The sequence below is a fragment of the Myotis daubentonii genome, chromosome 3 (assembly GCF_963259705.1).
Source record: "Myotis daubentonii chromosome 3, mMyoDau2.1, whole genome shotgun sequence".
NCBI classification, from domain to species: Eukaryota; Metazoa; Chordata; class Mammalia; order Chiroptera; family Vespertilionidae; genus Myotis; species Myotis daubentonii.
In genome coordinates this window covers 99,109,131-99,134,183 of record NC_081842.1, presented here as the reverse complement: position 1 = coordinate 99,134,183, position 25,053 = coordinate 99,109,131, and positions in this window count along the sequence as shown.

Sequence of the window (25,053 nt, the reverse complement as noted above, 5' to 3'; positions counted from 1 at the left end):
AAAGAAGTGAGAAAGACAGAAGCATCAATGATGAGAAAGAATCATTGATTGGCTGCCTCCTGCATGCCCCATACTGGGGATTTCCCGGAAAACCTAAGCATGTGCCCTGACTGGGAATTGAAACTTGACCTTCTGGTTCTTAGATTGATGCTCAACCACTGAGCCATGCCAGCCAGGCAATAAAAAGCAATTTTTAATGTTCCTTGCATTTGGCATCTAAAAAAAAAAGTCCCAAGATCATTTAGTAATTTAAATGGGAATTATGACAAAATCTATCTTGACCTTCTCATTGAAAAGGTTATAATTGCACAGCATCAAACTCACACTTTCCTTACATATAGTCCATGCATACAGGATCTGATAAACTTACCTTGAAATGTCTAGATAGTCTTCAATTCTGTGGCCTCAACTGTTCTCTCTATCCATCAACCATCTTCCAAGCCACCTTCATCTAGTGAGGTGTTTTAACATGAACTCTGAAACTCAAATAGCCAACTGCCTGACCACTATTCATTTGATTTTCTGCTCCACACCTGAGTTCCTCCACTCACACTTCTACCTCATAGAGACCGTTAGTGCTTTGTTCCCTCCATTTTATTCTCCTCTGTGAGCCCTCTATGAACTCTATGATTGCTCTATTTTGTCCCTATTCAGACGGTATCTCAAAATGATTATATGATCTGTGAGCCAAGTTATATATAAGCACACCTATGGGGCTTTTTGGGTTTTGTTTGTTTGTTTTTATGCCTTCCTGCAATATCTCTCTCTCTCTCTCTCTCTCTCTCTCTCTCTCTCTCTCTCTCTCTCTCTCTCTCTCTCTCCTCCTGGCAAAACTGCAACTAAGGTGGCAGCTAAGCACTTTCTGAAAAATCACACAGCTCTAGAGATGGGGAACTCTATACATTCTTTCTCTAATCCAAATTCAGTGGAGGCATAGCAGTGTTTTCTGATTGCTGATCTTAGAAACATCACACCTATCTTATATTCCTGGATCATTCTGCTTCCTTTATTTTGTGTGTGGTTTTGTGTGTTTTTGTTTGTTCTTGTTAATCCTCACCAGAGAATATTTTTCCCATTCATTTTGAGAGTGGGAGGGCGGGAGTGAGGAGGAGCAAGGGAAGGAGAGAGAAAGAGAGAGAGAGAGAGAGAGAGAGAGAGAGAGTGAGAGAGAGTAAACACATTGATTGGTTACCTCCTGCATGTGCCCCAACGGTGGAGGATTGAACCTGCAACCCTTTGGTGCCAGGGCTGATGCTCTATTGACTGAAAAACATTGGCCAGGGCTCTGCTTTCTTTATCTGTTGATTAGCCTCATAATCTTCAAGTTTTCTAGTCTATGGTCTTTTGATATTTCATTCTTTAGATTTTCTTTCTGCTCCCTAACTATTCTTACTTTCTCTCTTTGGCAGACTTCTATTATTTTACCCATTCTTTTAACAGTAGTATTTATTTCTTCCTAGTCTACTGCTTTACTCATTATATTATGATATAAATTCTCTCCTAGTAAACTCATTTTTTAAGTAATTTTGTCACAGATCTCTATTTCCAACTGAGTTTACCCTCTGAGTTTCAGACTCATAAATCCAAGAGCATGTTGAATATATAGTTCTACCCAGAAGGTCTGTAATGCCTCAAACTCATCATTTTTTACCTGGTAATTCCTCCAATATACATTCAATATTCTGAGCAAGTAATCTGGAAGAAGTTTTGGTTCTTTTTTCCCCTCACTTCCCATGCCCAAAAAATCAATAAGTCCTATCAAATTATTCCAATAAATATTCCCCTAATCTTTGCCTTGTTCATTTCTACTGACTCTTTTCTGTCTCAGGCCTTCTTGGCCTCTGGCTTGGCATACTGCAACTACTATCTAATTGTTATTTCTTCTGTCTTCTCTTTGTTCAGAATTACCAAAATTATGTATGTAAAGAATAGTCACTTCTAATACATTTCCTATGGAGCAAAGTCTAACACCATATTTGCTCCCTGTTTAACTTTCTAGATTCTTTTCTCTCTTGCTCTCACCTTTATAGTAACAGATCTGTACCAATCATACTTTTTGTTGTTGTTAATCCTCATCTGAGGATATTTTTTTTCATTGATTTTTAGAGAGAATGGAAGGGAGGGGAAGAGAGAGAGAGGGAGAGAAACATCAATGTGAGAGAGACACATGCTCCTAAATCAGCGGTTCTCAACCTGTGGGTCGCGACCCCTTTGGGAGTCAAACAACCCTTTCACAGGGGTAGCCATCGAAAAACACATATATAATTACATATTGTTTTTGTGATTAATCACTATGCTTTAATTATGTTCAATTTGTAACAATGAAAATACATCCTGCCTATCAGATATTTACATTACGATTCATAACAGTAGCAAAATTACAGTTATGAAGTAGCAACAAAAATAATTTTATGAATGGGGGTCACCACAACATGAGGAACTGTATTAAAGGGTCACGGCATTAGGAAGGTTGAGAATCACTGTCCTAAATGCTCCCCAACTGGGGCCAGGGATTGAACCTGCAACCCAGGCCTAAGCCCTTGACCTGGAATTGAACCCATGACCGTTAGGGCCAACAACCAATGCTCTAACCACATATCTTCTCCTATTTCCAGTCTTTCTTCTAGCAAATTCTGATTCAGCCTTTCTAACTCACCTCAGAAATTTCTTTCTCCAAGAAGCCTTACCGAACTTCCCTATGGCTTTGTCTCTTGCACATGGATTAAGTGCCTCCTTTGGTCCCCCCAGTGTCCTGAGTTCATATTTACATCTGTCTTCATCACATTGTGCTATTCTTATTCATCTTTGTGTTTTCAGTACTTAGCATAAAATCTGGAAAAAGTAGATTTTTAAAATAGTAATTGAACTATTTAATACTTTTGAACATAATGTTCTAACTATACAGCCTATCCAACTATTCTTTCTATGAATATTCTACACATTTTGTAAATTTTTGGGCTGACTGTTGTATTTTATCCCCCATCTGTGCTCTTTTGTTTTCAATGTTGAATATGATATAGGCCTGGCTAGTCATGGAGCCCATTCTCTTAGACACACTGGTTAGTTCAAAAACAGGTGTTTGACCAAAGCAGCGCCAATTTAAAATTCCCCCTCTGTTTGAGATATGAAAGTAAAACTGAAACATTCTTTTCCATATGGACTTGCAAAGTGGAGGAATGTGAATTTGTGGCCAATGGTAGCAGCCATCTCCACCAGCTACATGGAGAAAATCTGGTTTCAGAAATAAATATGAAACCAAAACGCAGAAGAAAACAGAGTTAAAAATGATGAGAGTCCTGAGGAATCTGCAAGAGCCCTAAAACCAGTTGTATCTGAAATCACATTTCCCCTGGATCCAGAATGAATCTTCTCAGCACACAATTAAGGTGGAAGTAATCCCAGTGGAAGCAATCCTAGCTCAAACAATAAGCAAGTGATAATTCAGGAAACGGTCAATAGCATAAGAGCTCCTACCAAGCTATCAGAAGGCCACCTCCTAGTCTGACTGATATTGCTAGGTGTATGTTTATCACAAGGAGGTAGCTTTTTTACAAGTGAAGCCAAGTAGAGGTAGTGTCAAGAGATAAAGATAATAGAATGGAGAATAAAGGAAATAATAAAGATCAGAGCAGAAATAAATGACATAGAGACTAAAAAATAATACAAAAGATCAATGAAACCAAGACCTTTTTCTTTGAAAAGATAAACAAGATTGATGCACCTTTAGCCTGACTCATCAAGAAACAAAGAGAGAGAATGAAAAAATAAAATAAAATCAGAAATGAAAGAAGTGAAATATCAACTGACACTGCAGATATACAGAGGATTGTAAGCAAATACTATGAACAACTATATGCCAATAAGCTGGACAATCTGGATGAAATGGACAAATTCCTAGAAAAATACCGTCTCCCAAACTCAATCAGGGAGAAGCAAAAAATCAGAATTAGCTAATAAGCTAATTGAACCAGTAATAAAAAAAAAAAACTCCCATCAAACAAAAGCCCAGGACTGGATAGCTTCACAGGGGAGTTGTAACAAACATTCAAAGAAAAACTAACACCTATACTCCTCAAACTATTCCAAAAAATCCAAGAGGAAGGAACACTTCCAAGATTTTTTTTATGAGGCCAGCATTATCCTAATTCCAAAACCAGATAAAGACACTACAAAGAAAGAATTACAGGCCAATATCCCTGATGAACATAGATGCTAAAATCCTCAACAAAGCCCATTGTGGAAAAAAACCAAGATGGTGGCATAGGTAAACACCGGAGTTAGCTGCCTCGAACAACCACTTCACAAATACAACTAAAAGATGGAATGGACATCTCCCAGAACCACAGGAAGACTGGCTGAGGGGAAATTCTTCAACAAGAAGGAAAGAGAACAGCATACGAGACTCAGAGGAGGCGCAGTGCGTAAAATACAAAGGTGCGGAGGTATGCGCGGAGCGGGCTGGTAGCTGAGGGCACGGTTGTCGTTTTCAATCAGGAGGGAGTCTCAGATTCTGAGCTCCAGTTCTGGGTGAGTCTCTAGGGACCCAGACTCAAACGGGAGAAGCGGGACTGTCTGGCATCGGTCGGAATGCGAGGGCAGCTTTCTCTCCGAGGTTTGCAGCAGTTGCTGGGACTCTGAGAGGCAGAGCCTCTGGGGACAGGACTGAGAGCAGCCATAACTGCTCCCTCCACCTGCTCTGTTGATCCCGTGCAACCCACCCCACCCAAGCCCTGCACAGAGCCATTTGCCAGATGGCCTCAGGCAAAGGCTAGATTAGCACCTCCCTAGAGGACATAAGTTTTCTCACTGCAGACACAGCTGATTCTCACAGCCAGTGGGCCTGGAGGTCAAATCCCCCTAGTATTAACTACAACAATCAAGGCTTAACTACAACAAGACTGCGCACAAAGACCACTAGGGGGTGCACCAAGAAAGCATAAAAAATGCAGAGACAAAGAAACAGGACAAAACTGTCAATGGAGGATATTGAGTTCAGAACCACACTTTTAAGGTCTCTCAAGAACTGTCTAGCAGTCGCTGATAAAGTTATTGAGATCCTCAAGAAATCTAATGAGACCCTCGATGTTGTGATAAAGAACCAACTAGAAATTAAGCATACATGGACTGAAATAACGAATATTATACAGACTCCCAACAGCAGACCAGAGGAGCGCAAGAATCAAGGCAAAGATTTGAAATGTGAAGAAGCAAAAAACACCCAACCGGAAAAGCAAAATGAAAAAAGAATCCGAAAATACGAAGATAGTGTAAGGAGCCTCTGGGACAGCTTCAAGCGTACGAACATCAGAATTATAGGGGTGCCAGAAGATGAGAGAGAGCAAGATATTGAAAGCCTATTTGAAGAAATAATGACAGAAAACTTCCCCTACCTGGTGAAAGAAATAGACTTACAAGTCCAGGAAGCGCAGAGAACCCCAAACAAAAGGAATCCAAAGAGGACCACACCAAGACACATCATAATTAAAATGCCAAGAGCAAAAGACAAAGAGAGAATCTTAAAAGCAGCAAGGGAAAGAAACTCAGTTACCTACAAGGGAATACCCATACGACTGTCAGCTGATTTCTCAACAGAAACTTTGCAGGCCAGAAGGGAGTGGCAAGAAATATTCAAAGTGATGAATGCCAAGAACCTACAACCAAGATTACTTTATCCAGCAAAGCTATCATTCAGAATTGAAGGTCAGATAAAGAGCTTCACAGATAAGGAAAAGCTAAAGGAGTTCATCACCACCAAACCAGTATTATATGAAATGCTGACAGGCATCCTTTAAGAAGAGGAAGAAGAAGAAAAAGGTAAAGATACTAATTATGAACAACAAATATGCATCTATCAACAAGTGAATCTAAGAATCAAGTGAATAAATAATCTGATGAACAGAATGAACTGGTGATTATAATAGAATCAGGGACATAGAAAGGGAATGGACTCACTATTCTTGGTGGGGCAAGGGGTGTGGGAGATGCGGGAAGAGACTGGACAAAAATTGTGCACCTAGGGATGAGAACAGTGGGGGGGGGGGTAAGGGCAGAGGGTGGGGTGGGAACTGGGTGGAGGGGAGCTATGGGGGGAAAAAAGAGGAACAAATGTAATAATCTGAACAATAAAGATTTACTAAAAAAGAAAAGTATTTTAAAAAAATTAAAAAAAAATCCTCAACAAAATATTAGCAAATCGGATCCAGCAATATATTAAAAAGGTAATAAACCATGACCAAGTAGGATTTATTCCAAAGATGCAAGGTTAGTATAATATTTACCAATCAATAAACATGATACATCACATAAACAAATTGAAAGACAGAAATCACATGATCATATCAATAGATGCAGAAAAAGCTTTTGACAAAACTCAACACTCATTTTTGATAATAACTCTTAGAAAAGTGGGAATAGAGGGATCATACCTCAATATAATAAAGGCCATATATGACAAACCTACCGTCAACATCATACTCAATGGGCAAAAACTAAAACCATTTCCCCTAAAAACAGGAACAAGATAGGATTGTACACTTTCCAAAACTTTTGTTCAACATAGTACTGGAGGCCTTAGCCATAGCATGTAGGTCAATAGAACATAACAGAGAACCCAGAAATCTACCCATGCCATTATGCTCAATAAATCTTTGATAAAGGAGACAAGAGCATACAATGGAGTAAAGACAATCTATTCTATACATGGATTTGGGATAACTGGACAACTACATGCAACAAAATGAAACTAAACCTCTAACTTACAACATACACAAGAATAAATTCAAAATGGATAAAAGTCTTAAATGTAAGTTATAAAACCATAAAAATCCTTGAAGAAAACATAGGCAACAAAATGTCAGACATCTTATCTAGCAAAATTTTCACTGATATAATGCCTAGGGCAAGAAAACCTAAGAAAAAAATAAGCAAAGGGTACTATATTAGAATAAAAAGCTTCTGCACAGCAAAGGAAATCATCGATAAAATCAAAAGGGAGACCAATGATACATCTGATAAGGTGTTAATATCTAAAATATATAAAGTACTCAGACAAATCAACAAAAGAAAGACAAGCAACTCAATCAAAAAATGGGCAGAAGACCTAAATAGACACTTCTCCAAAGCAGACATACCCATGGACAAGAGACATATGGAAAAATGTTCAACATCACTGATCATCAGAGAGATGCAAATTAAAATGACAATGAGGTATCATCTCACACCTGTCAGAATGGCTATCATCAATAAATCTCCAAGTGCTGGCGAGGATGTGGAAAAAGGGAACCTTAGGACACTGCTGGTGGGAATGCATACTGGTGCAGCCATAATGGAAAACAGTGTGAAGTTTCCTCAAAAAATTAAAAATGGAACTCCTATTTGATCCACTGACCCCACTTCTAGGAATATATCCTAAGAAGCCTGAACCACTAATCATAAAGAACAGATGCACTACTGTGTTCATAGCAGTATTATTTACAGTAGCTAAGATCTGGAAACAGCCCAAGTGCCCATCAGTAGATGAATAACAAAAACAAAAAAAAAGTGTGGTACATTTATACCATGGAAGACTATGCAGCAGTAAACAAAAAATGGATCTCTTACCCTTTGAGACAGCATGGAGGGACCTGGAGAGTATTATGCTAAGTGAAATCAGTCAGTCAGAGAAAGACAAGTATCACATAATCTCACTTACATATGGAATCTATTGAACAAAATAAACTGACAAACAAAATAGATCCAGAGTCATGGAAGCATGCAACAGACTGAGGGTCCTCAAAGGAAAGGAGGGGGTGGGGAAAGGAAGAAATCAACCAAAGAACTTATATGCATACTAGAGGCCTGGCACATGAAATTCATGCGGGGGGGGGGTGTGTGTCCCTCAGCCAGGCCTGCACCCTCTGCAATCTAGGACCCCTTAGGAGATGTCCGACTGACTGTTGGACATCCCTCTCACAATCTGGGACTGCTGGCTTTGAACTGCTTTCCTGCCTGCCTGCCTGATTGCCTCCTAACTGCTCCCCCGCTGGCCCAATCACCCCCAACTGCTTTCCCCTGCTGGCCTGATCTCACCCCCAACTGCCCTCCCCTGTTGGCCTGATCTTGCCCCCAATTGCCCTCCCCTGTTGGCCTGACCTTGCCCCCAAATGCCCTCCCTTGCAGGCCTGGTTGCCCCCAACTGCCCTTGCCTGTGATTGACCCCAACTGCCGTCCCCTGCTGGCCATCTTGTGGTGACCATTTTGTGGTGGCCATCTTGTGATGACGTTGGGGCAGCCATTTTGTGATGACATGGGAGTGGCCATCTTGTGATGACACCGCGGAGGTCATCATGTGATGACTTCGAGCGATGCCACCTAGGCTTTTATTATATTTACTAAATTTTTGTGCACTCCAGGAGGGTGGGGTCCCTCAGCCTGGCCTGTGCCCTCTCGCAGTCTGGAACCCCTCAGGGTATGACCACCTGCTGGCTTAGGCCTGATCCCCGGGGGATTGGGCCTAAACTGGCAATCAGACATCCCTCTGGCAGCCCGGCAACCCTCGGGGGATGTCCACTTGCCAGCAGGGAACACACCTAAGCTGCAATCGGATATTCTTAGTGCTGCTGAGGAGGCAGGAGAGGCTCCCACCACCACTGCTATACTGGCAGCCATCAGCCTGGCTTGTGGCTGAGCAGAGCTCCCCCCTGTGAGAGCACACTGACCACCAGAGGGCAGCTCCTGCATTGAGCGTCTGCCCCCTGGTGGTCAATGTGTGTCATAGTGACCAGTCATTCCCAGTCTTCCAGCTGTTAGGGTCAGTTTGCATATTACCCTTTTATTATATAGGATAGAGGCCTGGTGCACGGGTGGGGGTTGGCGGTTTGCCATGAAGGGTGTCTCGAATCAGGGTGGGGGTCCCACTTGGGTGTCTAGCCAGTCTGGGTGAGGGTCTGAGGGCCGTTTTCAGGCTGACCGGCGACTGAAGCTCCCAGCCTCTCCTTTTTTTATTTTTTATTATGGGATTTATTTACCTTCTATAATTGAAACTTTGTTGCCATCCTGCTCGCTCCAGCTCTGAGGCCACGGCCTGCTGAAAGCAGGTATCTGGGGTTTATTTAGCTTCTATAATTGAAACTTTGTTGCTTTTGGAGCTGTTGCTTTTAGAGCTCAGAGCCAGGCCGCAGCAGGCGAAAAACCTTGGCTTCCTCCATCACTGGAGCAAGCAAGCCTCATGCTTGCTTCAGCTGCATGGCTGCTGGCCACCATCTTAGTTGGCGGTTAATTTGCATATCACCCTGATTAGCCAATGGGAAGCGTAGCGAAGGTACTGTCAATTACCTTTTTTGTCTTTTATTAAATAGGATATAGGATATGGATAAGCCATGGACACATAAAATAGTGGGGTGAAGGCCTGGGGATGGATGGGAGTGGGGAGGAAGGGGGGTCAATGGGGAATAAAAGGGACAACTGTAATACTTTCAACAATAAAGATAAACTTTTTAAAAGATATAGAATGGTATCATCTGTCAAACACTGAAACCTAGTTATACCATAAACTAGTTTATACACCTTGGACTTCCCCTTAGGTGAGACAAAACTTGTTTATTCTATTTTTATTCTTTATTAAAATAATTTGAGATGAAGTTTTGTCTTTTATTTACAACTAAAAATAAGTCCTGATTAACTTAACTAGAGTCCCTGTTTTCAAAGACATTTTAGACCACTGACAATGGAGGAGAAAGACCTGCCCTAAATACTACGCTGCTCTATACAAAACAGCACATAAAATGAATTGAGAGCCCTTAAGAATAATTGATTATTTAGAATAGAAGAACTATAGATCTATGGATAAAAGATAGAGTTTAGACATGAATAAATACACTGAAAGTATTAATATTTTAAATTATTAAATAAAGTCTATAAACTTGATTTAAAAGTACATTATCTGTTTTTCTTTTAGAATCATTATACTATTTTGTTGAGATAAAAGAATATAGAAAAATAACTTTCATTATATAAGTGCTATGGGTGTTGTGGGTGTTAAGGAGATATGCTTCAAAGATGTTAAAGTCAAGTCAATATCTCATTATGAGTTACTGTTTCAGAAGAGGTGATTGTTGCCCTACATAAAGTTCTTTTGGAAAAAATATAAGGTGTAATGAATAATTTATCTTTGGATAACTTTGCTGTATCAAGTTCAAGAAATACATAGTTCCCTAGCTGGTTTGGCTCAGTGGACAGAGCATCTGGCCTACAGACTGAAAGGTCCTGGATTCAATTCCAGTCCAGGGCACATGCTTAGGTTACAGACTTGATCCCCGGCCCTGGTCATCACTCTCACATCAGTCTCCTTGTCTCTTCCCCTCCATTCCACTGTCTCTAAAATTCAATGGAAAAATATCCTCAGGTGAGGATTAAAAAAAAAAAAAGGAAAGAAATAGATAGCTTTAGTTTAGCTGATGTTGCTCAGTGGTTGAGCATTGACCTATGAAACAGGAAGTTATGGTTTGATTCCCGGTCGAGCACATGCCCAGGTTGTGGGTTCAATCCCCATGGGAGCATGCAGGAGACAGCTGATCAATGATTCTCTCTCATCATTGATGTTTCTATCTCTCTCTCCCTCTCCTTTCCTCTCTGAAATCAATAAAGGTATATTTAAAAAAGAAATAGATAGCTTTAGAAAGTGCACATAAGCAGATTACGTCAAAGAAAACTCTGGGCATAAAGTGGGTCAAGGATTGTCCTCCCAAGTGGGTTACTTTTGCAGTATTTTTCTATATATCTTAAAAATAACAGTGTTCTTGCAGAATATGTATGGTGCTTAGTACATCCAATGACAGAAACAGCTATAGCTAAAGGGGAAGACTATGTAAGCCTGTCTATTATTACAGGTCAAAACGAAACTAATCATCCCCCTCTTTCCATCCCAAATTTGCTCATTCATTGTATTCTCAATCTCAGAAAACGGCACTCTGTTGTATCTATCAGTTACTAGACCTAGAATCCTGTGAGTCCTTTTATATTCTTTCATTTCTCCCCTTTTTCAGGTTTTCTCACTGTGGTCTGTCCATTTCAGTACATCAGCATTAAAACAACATCTTCACCACCCACATATTTCCATTTCCTACTTCTATTGCCTTAATTCTGTTGTCATCACCTCTCTTTCTTGTCTAACTGTACCTCCAGAGAGAAAGGCTTAGAGGAGCAAACATGAATATTTGTGAGCTAGACAAGAGAGTAACAACAACAACAAAACAAAAACATTTGGGGAAAAAACCATCTAGGTCAAACTGGAAAAAAAAAATTAAGAGGAGGAGAGGCCATGTTTTTAGTTTGGAGTTAAACTTGGAGGAGAGGGTATAGTGTATATTGGGTGAAAGGCATAAGGAATAAGGAAGCAAGCAGTGGCTATTTCCTGAAGAAGGCAAACCTGAGGGGATTCTAAGGCAGGGTGGCATCACCTGTGGGAGGACTTTTACATAGCTCATATGCCCATGCATAATTAGGCACATTTATTCTAGTGGCCTAGAGAAGATCGACCTCCAGGAAATTTGCATCAGTCTCTCCACTGAATTTTTCATCTAACTGAAAGTCTTTTTTCACAGTTATATTTCTCTCCTGCTTAAGACCTTTAAGTGGCCAAGCTCAGTATGAAAGTCATTAAAAATAATATGTTAACTGATCTTGATCCTTTAGTGCCAATGAAATAGAAAAGGAGGTATTGTCAATATCCAAGACAGGAAGTAAGTATATCAAGCCAGTCTGTGCAACACGCTATGTGTATAACTGTGTCTAGAATAGCTTGATCTATAGGAGAAACAATTCAATTCAATTGACCATAATCTCCCAGTTCCCTTTATTTTTTTTTAAATATATTTTATTGATTTTTTACAGAGAGAAAGGGAGAGGGATAGAGAGTTAGAAACATCTCTGAGAGAGAAACATCGACCAGCCGCCTCCTGCACACCTCCTACTGGGAATGTGCCCGCAACCAAGGTACATGCCCTTGAGCGGAATCGAACCTGGAGCCTTTCAGTCCACAGGCCGACGCTCTATTCACTGAGCCAAACCGGTTTGGCTCCCAGTTCCCTTTAACTATCCATGCACGGTTGTTATGTTAATTAACAACCTGCATTTCATATTACCCTTGCTATTTTTATGTCCTTGTTCAAAGCTCTGATTTTCTTTTCTTCTCCTGGAATTCTATATAGTGAAGTATGGTAGCAATCATCTCAGGTAGAAACTATAGTTTAACTTTAACCCTGCTGTTTGGCTTCTGTACTTATTTGCTTTATTTAATAATAGAAAGGTTAGTTTTGATTTTCTGAATTATATAAATCATCCCATTTGATTGAATAACTTATTGATTGTAATGTGAATACCCCATTGGTTGTGGTCATACTGGTTTTAGAAAGCACATTCTTCTGTACCTGGGAACCAAGACAGCACAATTATCCCAAGACCCGAGGGCTCCAGATAATGTGTCCCTGTCGACTCAGTGGTCCCAAGACCCGAGGGCTCCAGGCAATGTATTCCTGTCAACTCAGTGGCCCCAAGACCCATGGCTCCAGGCAATGTGTTTCCGTTGATTCAGTGATCTGAGACCCAAAACTATAATTTAACTAACATGCTTAATTCTGCTTCTGTAAACTGCTTTTTTGCAAACCATGTTCCTCATTCCAAACCCTGGGATGTAATCAATACCTTTGTGATCTTTGCCTATATAAGTCTGGTGTTGGGGCTGGGGAGGGTACTGTGAGATTTGGGAGAGCGAAATGCCCCCTCGTAGTCCCGGATTTGCAATAAATGTGACTCCTTAATTTGACTTCTTGAGGCGTCCTTGTGTGATTTGCAGGGTACATTACAACAATAGCTTCTGTTGGACCACTCAGGAAAAGGCTTAATTGGGATGGGGGGCAATATTTAAGTCCAACTACGACTTCCTACATGTGGCTCTTCAAGATTGGGAGAATTACATACATTCAGCAGGAGAAACCACATTTGCAAACTGAATGGGCTCCAATGGCCCCACAAACAGCTCTCCTTAGCACTAGATTGCCAAAGGAAGTCATTTTGACTGCTTTTTAATTTCAATTAGAAAAAAAATTATGTATATAAGGACACAATGTCTTAGAATTTTGTGACTTTTTGTATAACATATAAATGCGTTTATTAATAATTGTAGTTACCTCCCCCCTCCTTCATTTCCGGTATATATATATATGTGTGTGTTATACCTATATTGCCCAAAAGCAGTCATTTTGACTGCTTGGGAAATTTTAAATAATCAAATGACTCTTATTATTGAATTGAGTAAATTTCTTATATGACCAGTTCGGCTCTGTTGAAATAACAGTTTTCATTTTTTTTCAATTACCGTCACATGATAACATACAAGTACATGATAAATTGTCGATACTTGATAAGTTGCAGTTGCTCAATAAGCTAAACTAGTACTTGTTATTCGAATCATTATGCAGTGATACTTGTTCTAATAAGTTGTTTATTTTATTTCTTTTGCTCCCTAAATTCACGAAAGAAATGTCGAATAGAAGTGAGTTATTGGAAAAGCTAAGGAACATAAGTGAAGAGTGCTCCAATATGATTCTTTCACAATGCAGTCATTTTGACTGCTTTTGAGCAATATAGGTATATACTAAGTTTCAGTCTTTCTAGTGTTAGTTAACCTTCACCAACAGTTGAAAGACAGTGCTCCCCACACAGGACCTGGTAGCATGGTAACTTTGCCTTCTGTATCCAACAGAACCATAAAAGTTCATGCCCTACCTCTGCTGGAAGTTCCTTAACATATTAAAATAGATGATTATGGCCTTCATTTCCCCTTGGGGTCAGGGAAACCTTGGCCTCATGCCAATTTTCTTTCTCCTTAAAGCAGCTAAACTTGGCTTAGAAATCAGGGAGGAGAAAGTGGCTCTGTGCCAGTAAAGAAGTACTGTTATCTGAATATGTGTGTTCTCCGAAATTTTATGTTGAAATTCTAATGCCCAATATGGGGGTATTAAGAGGTATTAGAGAGATGCTTAAATTGTGAAGCTGGATCCCTTATTAATGGGATTAGTGCTTCTGAGACCCTACAGAGCTCCCTAGCCCATTCCACCATATGAGAACACACCTAGAAGTCTGCAGTGCAGAAAAGACTTATCCCTTGACCATTCTGATCTCAGACTTCCAGCCTCCAGAACTGTGGAAAATAAATTCACATTGTTTATAAGCCACCCAGTTTGTGGTATTTTGTTATAGCCATCCCAACAGAGTAAGACAGCATGGAACATTTACCTGTGGTTTTGAGCTGAGCTGGCACTGCTCCTGGCTCAATAAAAATAACTTTTTGATTCTGTCTGTCCATTTAAATCCCTACACCAGGTGGCAAAGTCATCATTATTGCCATTGTTTATGTCCGTTTTGGGGACCCGTTGACTCAACAGCTATAGCCACACTGCTTTCTGCTGCAGCTGTGGTATTTGCCCCTTTTTGCTGATTCAAGCTACACCTCACACTTTTTGTTAAGAATCCACCTTAATTCAGGGCATTTGCAGCCATGTCATGAAAACATATTTTAAATCTCACCTGGTCTTAATGTACAGTCTAGAAAAGTTTTCCAGGTTAATAGGGCTGACCACAAGAACTTACCTGGATGTATTTGGATCATTTCTCATTCCCTATTGAATGACCTTCTTTGGCATTATAGACCCAACTCTCCCTGGTAGTCTCAGAATACTAGGCAGGCAGGCATTTATGAATGATACACTGTATGTCTGTGTCAGGAAAATCTCTCTAAGAGGTCCAAAGCTCCCTTAGAGCACACAGGACTGAGACATTATTTTAAGTAGGATGTTTAAGGAAGGCCTCACCAAGGAGATGATATTGTGGAAGGGTCTGATTAAACTATGAAAATGAACCACACAGTAATTTGGGAGAATAATGGTCCAGGATAGGAAATAGCAAGTTCAAGGACCCAGAGACAAGAGCTTGAGTGTGTATTAGATGAAAAACAGACAGCAGTATGACTGGAATGGTGTGAAAGAAGAACTGTGTGGTAGAAAACTGTGAATTCCAATACATTGGCTAAAAAAGGAACTGTTAAAATATAATAATCCCATAATTTCATGAGTACAATTCAATATTCATCCATCAAAAATATTAATATTGCATGTTTTCCAATATTTCTTCACACATATCTTCTCATATTTACATGTTTTGCCTTCTCTGTCCCCTCCTTTTTTTGGTCTTAATTCTTAACTATCTTCTAAATTATCCTTGCAGGGGAAAATTCAAAATGTCAGCAGAGTAAGTGGATGCTGCATGGACATGCCCCGAGGACCAAACTGGAATTAAAACTAAAATACATAAAAAATTCCTGAACAATCAATGGAAGACTTGCTGGAGAGAACCCTGATAACTGGGGACAAAAAGTGGAGACCTCATAGAGATTGGTAAGAGGGGCAGAGATGTAAAAGGGCCGGCTGGACTCCCACAGACAGCAGATGAAGTTCCAGGGAAATATCTCAGCTGTGGGGGGTTGCCACTGAGAACTCTTGGGTCTAATCCCCAAGTTGGGCCCCCCAGCAGAAAGCACCAGAACTGAGAAAGGTACCCACATAACATCTGACTGTGAAAAGCAGTGGGTTTGCTGTCTGCCAGGGAGAGATGGCTAGACATTCAGGCACCCTCTTAAAGGCCCAACACACAGAAATTTTCTGTAATACCACTCACCTTGTGCTCTGGCAGAGGAAGGGCAGAGGGGACTGGAGGTGTGTGAGCAGAAGCCAGGATTAGGGTTTCTGGGGTTACAGCTCTGGAGGCAGACTCCACTATTTCCTGTTCTGAGTCATTCCCTCATGTTGCAGAGGACAACTTTATTAGGTGGACTTTTGTTATCCAGGCAGTTTGGGCCTGGGGAAAGGAAGTTTCCCCACCCTGTTGGAAAACCCAATGCCCCACCCTGTGGACTTTGTTAAGCCCATTAAGAGCCTGAGAATAATTATTAGCTTCCAGGCAGAAGCAATTGGCCCATCCTGTTGGAAAACCTCTGACCCACCTGTGGGCGATACTCTGAGGCTACTCAAGTCTGAATATAATCAGTCTACAGGCAGAGGCAGGTCTTTGGAGGCTTTGAGTCTTTGCCTGATCAAATTAGTCAGAAATAGCATTTGATGCTGTCCTACACTAGAGACAGGGAGGCATAGCATATCTACCTGCTACATAGTCAAAAATCCAAACAGGCAGCCAAAATGCGGAGACAAAAAAAAAACAAGCCCCAAAGAAAAGAACAGGGAATTCTCCAGAATAATAGCTAAATGAAATGCAGATAAGAAATTTATCAGACATGGAGTTCAGAAGAATGATGGCAAAGATCCTCAACAGCATGAGAAAAGATATAGTAAATAGGAAGATTGACATAACATAAATAAAGAAAACAGTGAAAGGAATACACAGGAGATTAGGGGAAGCTAGGGATCAGATCAGTGAATTAGAAGACAGGGTAGAAAAAAAAATCACTCAAAATGAAAAAAACAATTAAAAAGCAGGAGGACAGCTCAAAGTAGCTGTGGGACAACATGAAATGTAACAATATTCACACAGTAGGTATGCTGAAGAGGAAGAAAGGGATAAAGGGATAGAGAACATGTTTGAAGAAATAATGGCAGAAAACTTCCATAACCTGATAAAGGAAAAGATCACACAAGTTCAGAAGGCACAGAGAACCCCAAGCAAGAAGAACCCAAATAGGCCCATGCCCAGACATATCATAATTAAAATTCCAAATTTAAATGCAAAGAGAATCTTGAAGGCAGCAAGAGAAAAGCAAACTGTTACCTACAAAGGAGCTCCCATAAGGCTGACACCTGATTTCTCATCAGAAACTCTATAGGCCAGAAGGGAATGGCATGAAGTACTTAAGGTAATGGGAAGCAAGGATCTGGAACCAAGATTACTATATCCAGCAAGGATATCATTAAAAATAAATGGTGAAATAAAGAGTTTCCCAGAAGAAAAAAAAAAGAAACAAAAAAAAGGCTAAAGGAGTAGATCACCACCAAGCCAGCATTACAAGACATGCTAAGGGGAATGCTATAATGAGAAGAAGAAATAGAGAGAGAAACTGAGGCACACAAAGTTAAAATGACAATAAATAAGAACCTATCCTCTATAATAAAATGCTAATATGCAAATTGTCCCCTCAGGAATTCAACCAAATGGGAGTTCAACTGCTCGCTATGATGTGTGCTGACCACAAGGGGGCGGTGTGGAATGAAGTAAGGCCCTCACCAGCAGCTGGAAGGAAGCTCATGGCCAGCATCTGGAAGGCCCTGATCAGCCCTGATTGCCGGCCAGGCCTAGGGACCCTACCCATACACAGATTTCATGCACCGGGCCTCTAGTCAATAATAACCTTAAAGTTAAATGTACTAAATGCTCTAATCAAAAGACATAGGGTAGCTGAATGAATACAAAACCATGACCCAACCATATGCTGTCTACAAGACACCCATCTCAGAACAAAAGACACACACAGGGTGAAACTGAAGGGATGAAAAATAATTTTCCATGTAAATGAAAAAGAAAAAAAAAGCTGCAGTAGCAATATTCATATCTGACAAAATAGACTTCAAAATGAAGGCCATAACAAAAGAAACAAAGGTCACTATATAATACTCAAGGGATTAATCCAACAAGAGAATTTAACCCTGGTAAACATATATGCACCAATATAGGAGCACCTAAATATATAAAAAACTTCTAGAGGACTTTAAGGAAGAGATTGACAATGGCACAGTCATAGTAGGAGACTTTAACACCCCGTTGACTTCAGCTGATAGATCTTCCAGACAAAAAATTAGCAAGGAAACAGTGACTTTAAAGGAAACCCTGGATCAGATGGATTTAATTGACATTTCTAGAACATTTCACTCCAAAGCTGCATAATATATATTCTTCTAAAGTGCACATGGATCATTCACAAGGATAGACCACATGTTAGGATAAAAAACAAGTCTCTATAAGTTCAAGAAGATTGAAATCATATATCAAGCATCTTCTCATATCACAGTAGAATGAAATTAGAAATGAACTACAGTAAAAATACCCAAAAACATTCAAACACATGGAGGCTAAATAGCATATTATTAAACAATAAATGGGTTATGAACAAGATCAGGAAAGAAATAACCTTCCTGTAAATACATGAAAATAAACACTCGACAACCAAAAATGTCTGAGACACAGCAAAAGCAGTCCTGAGAGGGAAGTTCATAGCACTACAGGCCTACCTCAAAAAACAAGAAAAATTAATAATAAACTATTTAACCCTACAACTTAAAGAACATACTTGACAATGATACGTCTGATAAAGGGTTAATATCCAAAATACATAAGGAACCCATACAACTTAACAAAAGGAAGATAAGCAATCCCATTTAAAAAATAGGCAAAGGATCTAAATAGACACTTCTCCAAAGTGGACATACAAATGATCAAGAGACATATGAAAAAATGCTCAAATTCACTGGTCATCAAAGAGATGCAAATTAAATGGACAATGATGTATCACCTTACACTTGTCAGAATGGCTACCATCAACAAATAAACAGATAACAAGTGCTGGCAAGAATGAGGTGAAAAGGGAACCCTAGTGCACTGATGGTGGGAATGCAGACTGGTGCAGCCACTGTGGAAAACAGTATGCAGTTTTCTCAAAAAAATAAATATGGAACTGCCATTTGACCAGTGATCCCACTTCTAGGTATATATCCTAAGAAATCAGAAATGCCAATCAGGAAGAATGTATGCACCCCTGTGTTCATAGCAGCACAATTTACAATAGCTAAGAATTGGATACAGCCTAAGTGACTTTCAGTAGATGAGTGGATAAAAAAAAGTTGTGGTACATTTATGCCATGGGATCCTATGTAGTCATAATTAAGAAAAATCTATTGCCCTTTGAGACAGCATGGAGGGACCTAGAGAGTGTCATGCTAAATGAAATAAGTCAGTCAGAGAAAGACAAATATCACATGACCTCACTCATATGTGGAATCTAATTAACAAAATAAACTGATGAAAGGAGTGGACCCAGAGACATGGAAGCATGGGATAGAGTATGGAATCTCTGAGAGAAGGTGGGGAAGGATGGGTAGAGGGAAGACAATCAACCAATGACCTTGTATGCATATATGCATAACCCATGGACATAGACAGTGGGGTGGTGAGATCCATTGGTGAGTGGCGGGAAAAAGGGACATATGTAATACTTTTAACAATATAGATTTTTAAAAATTGAAACAAAAATAAATAAATTATACTTATTGGCAATTATGGTTTCAGTTTAATAATTATGGAGCATTTGACCTCACATTTGCTCACAATTAGTTCTAATATTAAAACCAGCAGGAAAATGCCTTTTTTTTTTTTTAAGAATTTGGAAGAAGACATCAGGTGATTCAAGGGTTAACTTCATGTACATAAAATCTAGGGTGATTATACTGGTGGCTGAGTAAACAAAGAAAAGGAGACAGCTCTGCTCTCTTAATGCAATTGCAAATTTCTTTTTTATAGTTTCTACAGTTACTGTTTTCCTTTAAATGGTCTTAATCTGTCTTCCTGCTGTGACCTATTTACAGTGATGCATATTCAGTATAAAAATAGATCAAATCATATCAGAATTGAAGCTACTCCTTGTTGAGCAGAAATACATACTTTTATATAACACTGAAATCAATTCCCCTCATACTAATTATTTCATTTCCATAATACACTGAAAGCATTCTACCATTAAGTGTTTGCATTTAAAACTTGTTTTATAATATTTTAATAGTTCTTTCTTTAAACAACACAGTGAACAAATATAGTTATTATTTTATAGATCAAACAATTGAGCATCAGAAAGTTAAAATATTAATCAAAGGCCATATAATGAGGTTATGCTTATTCTTATAACCAGTGTCATCTGATTTAACTTATATTTTAGTTCAAATGAGTTGATTGAATGAAAATGTATCAATTAAACTGATACAAGACTAAGTTGATCAACTTTTAAGATTGATCATCCCAGGCTGATGTTTCTCAAACTATGGCCCACAGACAATATGCACTCATCTACAATCTGATTAAAACTAAAGGTTCTGCTTCTTAACCCAAATCCACTAAATAAAGATTTCCTGGACTAGGGCACAGGATTCTGTATTTTTTTTAACATATTTCATTGATTTCCCACAGAGAGGAAGGGAGAGAGATAGAGAGCCAGAAACATCGATGAGAGAGAAACATCGATCAGCTGCCTCCTGCACATCTCCCACTGGGGATATGCCCGCAACCCAGGTACATGCCCTCGACCGGAATCGAACCTGGGACCTTTCAGTCTGCAGACCAACGCTCCATCCACTGAGCCAAACTGGTTTCGGCAAGGATTCTGTATTTTAAACAAGTATCTCAGGTGATTCTAAAACTATAGTTGTTTGTGGGCAGTGTTAGCAAAGTGCATTTGAGGTGTTTCTCGAACTTCACAATTTGGAAAAGTAACATTATAATAAGACCTGAGGCCTAACATCCAGACAGATGGAAATCCTCAATGCTAATTAAGCTATGGAAAGTGGAATAGAACTTGCTCAAGGTTTAATAATTCTAGATGCTCCTTCAGACATTAAATGCAGCTCTTGAGTCCATCTGCAGAAATCAGAAAATATTCTCTATTTTTATTTTACATATGAAAGAAATCATGCCTCAATAGCCAAAGTATCCTATATAATAAAAGGCTAATATGCAAATAAACCCAAATGTTGGAACAACTGAACAAACAACTGGTTGCTATGATGTGTGCTGACCACCAGGGGACACGTGCAGAAAATGGCCGGCATTGGCAGCAGGTGGCAGAGCGTGGAACATGGTGGGCGTGGGCCACGGCGGGATGGTGGTGCAGATGAGTGGGGGCACCAGACCAAAGCGGGGCACCGGTCGCTGCCATTGGGGCGAGCCTCTGGTGGTACTGAAAATTCTTTGCTCCCGCCTGCTGCGGTTCCACCCAGCACTCGCACCTGCTGCCAGCAAAGGTGCACTTGCACCCACTGCCAGCACCAGAGCCACTGCTCACACCCACTGCCAGCCCCAACTCCACTCACACCCTCAGCCGGAGCCACTGCTCGAACCGGCTGCTGGCGCCTGGCACGGGTCTCGATCACTCTGGTGCGACTTGCGGCTGCTGGACCTGATCACCCGTAAGGGTCTCTCCACCCCCGCCCCCTGCTCCTAAAGGGCAATTGGGGCAGCAGCAGCCACTCGCACTCACTGATGGTGCCAACCCCACCTGCACCCGCTGCTGGCGCCAGCCCCAATCACTCTGCACTGTCAGTGGGTGTGAGCAGGGTTCAGCACCATCAGCGCATGGGAGCAGTGGCAGCAGGAGCGAGGCTGCCAGCCAGGGGAGGAAGGTCCATGGTGGGAGGGGCTGGGCGGGGGCACAGAGGATGGGCCAAGACCCACCCCTGTGCCCACCATAGCCTCGTGGTCCACAGTTTCTTTCAAGGTGCACAAATTTGTGCACTGGGCCCCCAGTAGTAGTAATATATATATATATATATCCAAGTAAGAAAAAATAAAAATATATGAATGATTTAATTGATTGTGATCCAACTATTTAATAACACCACAAAATGTAAAAATCAGATCATTTGACTTCTTCTAACCCAATTTCTCCGGTAATTGACGAATACTTTTGACAACATCTCATTGTTAGTAAGCATTAATAACAAGAATAACAAAAGTAGCACTAATGAGTTCCCTAGTCTTATAAGACAAATGCATATCATACTGCTGTCAGCGGATTGGCTGGGTGGAGTTTCTCTGTCACTAGTGGGAGTGGGACTCTTGTGATATCTTCAGGAAAAGAATTTTCTAAGACTCACATGGGAGAGTAGATGATTTTTATTTGTATAGAGTTACATCCCTTGGCTTGCAAAGTCCCACTGTCTTTAAACCAGTCCTGAAAAAAGGTGCAGCTGAGGCTTTAGCAAAGCTGAAAGCAAAGCCAGGTCCAGAGTTTGCATTCCATGGTAGAGCCAGGTCCTATGAAGCATCAGGCTAGTTAAAATCCATTAGTCCATTATGTGGAATCCACGGGGCTCTGGGCCATGTGCGCGAGTGCAGAGCGTGGCAGTCCTACAAGCCAGCAGTCAGGGTTGAGCAGCAAGAGAGCTAGAGAGAGAACCTTCTTTATTCAGGAGTTAACCAGCTCAGATTTTGTGTGCTGGCAGTAGCCACACCTATTCTGGCCACTGACTCTCTCTCAGGTGTGACTGACAGGTAAGCATCTTCCCAAGTCACTCAGACCTTACTGGGCATGTGTCTAAACTGCCTTCATCCATTCCTTTTCCTCATTGAGTTGCTGGTAATAGACTTATAGGGTGTTAAATTGTAGCTTTCTGGAAAAGCTGTATAAATGGCATGCCTATATTATGTAGTCTCCCCTTTGCTCCCTTTTCATTAATAATAACCAGGTTATTAATGGTATCAATACATCACAACGCAGACCATTACATTGTCTTATAGTTCAAAGTATTGGAAAGTGCTTTGTTATATTAACCTAAACCTGATTGCTTATGATTTTCATGGTACTCTCATGGTAAATAAAAAAAATGCTAATTCCCCCATCACATCTCAGATAGAGTATTTCCACCACAAGTTTATTCCCACCCAATTTCCCAGACAATACTGCCCAAAACGCAGGAATTATACTAGCAGCCACGGTTCCCACCAGAGGGTCTAACACTAGTCTTAGAGCTATGACTGAGATGTACAGTAAGCCTGCGAGATGAATCCTAGCTATCCTAGGCCACACATTCAAACCCTTTCAGCTTGCCATGCTTTTATCTCCACTCAATCTTCTTGTGTCCTCATTAGGATGTCTGTTGTCTTCACACCTCTTATTCCATATTCTCTCCCTCCCTGCCTTCCTGCCTTCTCTCTCTCTCTCTCTCTCTCTCTCTCTCTCTCTCTCTCTCTCTCTCTCTTTCTGTTGTTATTCTTCTTCCAGCTTTACGTTCTTTCTTGTCCAACTGGATCCATACAGTGCACCAACTCTCTCTCTGTCCAGGATATTCATGATTCCCCACCTTGAATCAATGCAAAGATCTCTCTTTTAACTCAGGTAGACAATCAATGCCAATTTAGAATTCCACTGCCTCATGCAAAAATTGCTCTGATTTTCATTTACCATAACATTCCTTTACTTACTCATTTATTCTCTCTTTCAATATATCCTTACTGACACTTACTCAGCACGTAACGTGTTTAATGCAGATCTCTATATGTTATCAGATTCTCCTGCCCATCACTTTCCTTTTCAGCAGATGAATTATACTTCTTTGTAAAGAACACTGATGATAACATGAATTCTGCTAATTCTGTCCATCCTGCTACCTCTTACCATATATTTAAATAAAGTTTTTTCTGTTTTTAAAAAATGGGAATTTGTTCCAATACAATTAATAAATTAAGACACAATTTAAATATAACTCAAATTTTATGATTTCTGATTTCATCCACTAAATAAACACAGAAAGCAGCACCAAAGTGAACTGAGCAGCAGAGTAATAAACAAAAGGCACCTACAAAGATCTACCTCAACCATCTACCAGCTTAGTTCCCCACTGTGTGTTATAAACACACCCATCCACATCTGGCACTACTAATTTCTGGGCAATTTTACCTAACCCTCCTTCCATCACTTCACAATGACTCACAAACTGAAACCCTTCCCACATCCACTTCCATAAATAAACCAGGTTTTAAGGTAAAGTGTCATATTTATTGTAGTATGTATATGTTTCTTAACCATTAAAAGTATGCATATTTTTGTGTCATTGATGAATTTTGAATGTTAAACTCTCAATCCCACTTTTTCCATAATTCCCATGGTTTTGATTATATGACTTTGCATAGTCTTGTGGGATGGCTAATTTTGTGTCAACTTGGCTAGAGTATGGTCCCAGATATTTGGTCAAACACTAGTCTGGATGTTGCAGTAAAAGTATCTTTTAGATGAGATTAGCATTTAAATTAGTAGATTTTTAGTAAAGCAGATTATCCTCTATAATATAGTTGGGTCTTCATAAATCAGTTGAAGATCTTAAAAGAAGACAAGCTGAGGTCCCCTGAAAAAGAGGTAAAACTGCCTTCAGACCATCTTTGGACTTGAGCTGTGACATCACCTCTCCCTAGGGTCTCTGGCTGCCAGTCTGACTTACAGATTTTGGACTTGCCAGCCTCCATTATTCTGAGCCAATTCCTTAAAATAAACCAGTATCTATCTCTTCTCCCCTCTCCTCTCCTCTCTAGATAGATAGAGAGATAAGAATAGAAATAGAGATAAAGTACAAATAGATATACATCCTATTGCTTCTGTTTCTCTGGAGAACTCTAATAAATACATCCACTGATTTTTAGGAACATACATGTCATGTTGTAGAGAACTGACTGCACCTCTGAACTCATCCATATTGTTCTCCAGTCATTTCAGAGAATAGGGAGCTTCCATATCCGACAAATTTGTCTCTCTCTGTTCTAAATTTCATCTCCTGCTACTTCACTTTTTATTATTTTTCTCCCTATTTTGTCATCTTTTCTTTTCTTGCTAGCTCCTTTCCTTCGTTACATAAACTCAGATCACAAGGGCCGGAAGCTGGAGAAAAAAAGAAAAACTATTAAGGTAGTTTCATTTTAGTTTCCAGAAGAAGATAATGTCTTAAAGTAAGATCTTATCAATGAAGATTGAGAAAATATCTTGAAAACTTGCTGAAGGTAGGATCATTGACAGAATTTGGTAATGAGTATAGGGCCAGTTTGGGGTGAAGGAAAAAATTTATCTCACGTTTTTCCTTCTTCATCATCTGGATAAATAGTAGTGACAGTTTTATAAAAATGAAGGAAAGGTTTATTTTGGACATAATTTAAAATTTTTGCATGTTCCTCAAAGGTCTTCATGAATTTGTTCTCAACTAACTTCATTCCCTACCACTACTCCAAACTACTCTTGACATTCTCTTGATGAGTCAAGCTTCTTCATGC